We start from the raw sequence: 3,782 nt of genomic DNA, 5'->3' as shown, positions 1-3,782 counted from the left end.
AAAATGTAAACAGGGCAAGGCAAGAAGGTACATCCATTAAACAAGCATTTTTTGGAAAATTTATTTACAAACACCATAGGTTTGGGGGATGCAGATTAAGACCTGATCCTCTTTCTTGACAAACTTTTATCCTTGTAGACAGTTACAGGGTGAGGAATAAAGGGTAAAATGAAGGCAGGTAACAAAGTGCCATGGGAAGGAGGGCCCAACTCGGCAAATGACCACGTATGTGCTTTAGGATGGAAATGGCTGATTCTAGACCCTTACTTTGATTAGTTTAGAAAGGGCACTGAGTGTCAACAGCAGGAGGTGTTATTGAGCTGAAAAGTAGGGAAGGACACAGGTTGGGTAGGCAAAGGAGAGACTGAGGTTTCCAAGGAGAAACTGCACATACCTTTGACTTTACTTGGGATCCAGCCTACTTGTAGCCCTCTGAAACTGAGGTGGTATTTTGTGAATAAACACAAATAAATAGGCAGAAATGAGGTGATATCTTGCAAATAAATACAAGTAAATTGCACCGTGCCAACAACAAACAAATTTTAAAAATTCAAATATACAAAATGCCCATTACACAGACTTCCCCTTTCAATCTAGGGTGCCACCCAGGTCTTGGGAAATGTGCTAATTTTTTGTGAATGCTGCAAAGTCCTAGCCTAGACCTCTTTAAAAATGTCTTTAAAAACCTTAACACTGTTGGGGTGCTTGAGTGGCTCAATTGGTTGGGTGTCTGACTCTTGGCTTTGGCTCAGGTCATGATCTCAGGGTCGTGAGATCGAGCCCCAAGTCGGGCTCTGTGCTCAGTGGGGGGAGTTGGCTTGAGATTCTCTAGAGCCCTCTCAATCTCCTCCCCCCAACTCATATCTCTCTGGCTCTCTCTCAAATAAATAAATAAATCTTAAAACAAACAAAACCCTGAACACTATTTATAATGGTTGGAGAAATGATGTACATTCTACCCTCTGCAGGGTCACTTGGCATTTACCATCATCTGCTGGGATTCAAGAACCATTAGAGGTCATCAGTTAGCTTTATTTTTTTTGGTTAGACACAGCCTTATATGTTAACCATCTCCATGGGGGAGGGGCAGAAGGGATTCTTGTTATGCATGTGTAGAAGGTATTCATGACAGAAAAGAATGAAAAGAAATCCATCCCAACTTTATTTATTTTTAATTTTTTTTGAAGGGAAAAACACCCCTCCTTGAGTGCAAGTCCCTAGTTTGTCAGCTCTTAGGGGCAAAGGGACAGGGGACAGGGTCAGCGGGCAGGGAGGGCTGGCTGGCTCCCCCAACTCTGCGAGGTCACGGTCCCCAGGATGAAGAAGGGAAGGGCCGGGCAGCCGCGAGGAGCAACACCGCCGTGGTGCCCATGCCTGCAGTCATGACACGAGGCCCACCTCCAACCGTCCAGGCAAACCCCAGATGAGCATGCTCAAAGGGCTCTTTCTTAGGTAAAATTCAAAGCAAGGCAGCAGCAAATATGTGGAACTTCAATAAAACTGGAGTGGAGGGAGCTCTGGCAAATTCTTTGGGGAAAAGGTGTTCCTAAGCAAAAACTGATGTCCTCCATCACCACCGTGTTGTCCATTGCTATGTGGACTGCCAAGGTGCTCCAGGTGTCGAAGACAGCCAGTTTCTTGAGCACCTGGGCAACGGTGTTGGGCCCATAACACTGGCTGATGGACTTGCCCTCGCCAACTCCCATTTGTGCTCTCTGGTGAATGGAGTAGTAACTGTCCTTTCTGTCGATGAACGCGTTGAGGACATTGAAATAGCTATCCGGCTGCCTCTTCCGCTGTGTCCACCTCCAATCTCGGCCTAAATGGCGGCACACTGGGGCCTGGGCAAAGATCATCTGTCCGCACCGCAGCATGCAGACATCGTGTCCGAGGTGGGGACGGTGCCCCCAATGGCTGGGAAGTTTTTCCTGTATGTAAGCCAAAGTCTGGTTTGGTATGATCTCATCCTTTTCTGTGAAAATGCTGTATTTTCTACCCACTATCCACACAGGCTCTGAGGTCTCCGGGAAATCTTCAAACTCAGCAAATCGAAGAGTGTCGTAGGTCAGAGTAGCTGCGTCCATCTTCCCTCTCCGGCCGCCGACCCCATCCCAAATTTATACTGTCATAGTGGACTGATACACTGCCAAAGAGAGAGGGAGACAGAACATCAATTTATAATTACTGTTTGATGAGATAGTCTTTGATGATTATGTACCAAAATATCTTATGCAGAAAGTTACAGGAAGCATTTTTTATGAAAAATATGTTTTCTGAATTTGTTTTTTTTGTTAAGGTGAGGCACTTAACGTTTTGAGTTTTGTGCTATTATAGAGGAGAGACAGTTTGAAGATGAAAAATGGTGTGGACATGCCACCTAGTGGTCACAGTGTTCTGTCCGTATTCTCTTTCTTGCCCGTAGCTATTGGGTATTGGTGGTGGATTGCCTGCAGTGTTGGGGTTTCCTGCAGAATCCTTGTAAGACAAAAGTGGTGAATTGGATTAGCATATTGTTGTCCTTGATAGGATAACATTTTTACTTCTGCTTTCTGGTCACTAAAATTATTCTGCTTCAAATTCATTATTTGAAATTAGCCTTACTAGCTGGTTTTTGCTATCCTTTTTGCTAATATTTTTAGCTAATTATGTCAGCAAAGATTTGAGTTAAACTTAAAATTCATAGCTTACTACTAGTTTACTGTTTTCATTGAAATGGATTCACATGTAAATACACAGAAGACATGCAGAGTATTTGGAGTGTATCGTGGGTCCTAACTAAAGTCTGGATGATGGCCAGGTGCAGTGAAATGTCATCACAAGCTTTTCTTGTTCTTTTAAGATTAATTTTTCTTTAGTAGGATGGTGTTGAAGCAAAAGATCAATGGGAAAACTCATCTTTTGGAAAAAAATTTTTTTCAGATGAGCTATGTTCAGCAGCACACCCTTAATTAAACAGAGCCATAGACAGCTGACTGTAATCATTTCTTAATCCTTAAACCACATGTAATCCAGAACTGTGTCAGATAATGAGGTTTTCCAAAACAAACTTAGTGATAGAGATATTGAGAGTGATCAAAATTCCCAGAGGGAATTATGTACGTTCTCTCTTCAGTGATAAGAAATCTTTGAAGGTTCCTCTGTGTGTGTGTGTGTGTGTGTGTGTATGTGTGTGTGTGTGTATGTGTAGGGGGTAAGGGTGGGGGAAACATTAGTAGTTAAGGACTTTAACTAGGATATAAAGTAAATTTCTGCAGGAGGATTTCTTTTTTTAAAGATTTTATTTATTTATTTGACAGAGAGAGACACAGCGAGAGAGGGAACATAAGCAGGGGGAGTGGGAGAGGGAGAAGCAGGCTTCCCGCTGAGCGGGGAGCCCAATGTGGGGCTCGATCCCAGGACCCTGGGATCAGGACCTGAGCCAAAGGCAGACGCTTAACGACTGAGCCACCCAGGCGCCCCCTGTAGGAGGATTTCTATTAGTATTGTTTTGGGGTTCATTATGGACAATATTTACATAAAGAATCTTAACATTTGATTAAGTACTAACATTTGTCGTTATTGCACACATATATATTCATATATTTTATATATGTATATGAATGTGTATATGTATGTATGTGTATGCCCATATGTATGTATATGTATGTATATATATATAAAAAATATATATAATTTTTTTTTTTTGCCTAAGAAGTTCTCATGGTGAAATTAAATTAAAAAGAAACTATAGGAGGGCTCTTTAGAACAATGCAGACTTTGGCTAAAAACTTTTCCTAAAGGAG

At 42.2% G+C, this 3,782-nt stretch overlaps 1 pseudogene; it reads right to left on the bottom strand.

Annotated features, from left to right (window-relative positions):
• Positions 1-972: 972 nt before the first annotated feature.
• LOC145723484 (cysteine protease ATG4B pseudogene) lies at positions 973-2,099 on the bottom strand (annotated as a pseudogene).
• Positions 2,100-3,782: the final 1,683 nt, after the last annotated feature.

This window comes from Leptonychotes weddellii, chromosome 9 (assembly GCF_054177405.1).
Source record: "Leptonychotes weddellii isolate Sample4059 chromosome 9, ASM5417740v2, whole genome shotgun sequence".
Classification (NCBI taxonomy): Eukaryota; Metazoa; Chordata; class Mammalia; order Carnivora; family Phocidae; genus Leptonychotes; species Leptonychotes weddellii.
The sequence above is the reverse complement of the archived record's forward strand: the minus strand, read 5'-3'. Positions and strand labels throughout refer to the sequence as shown.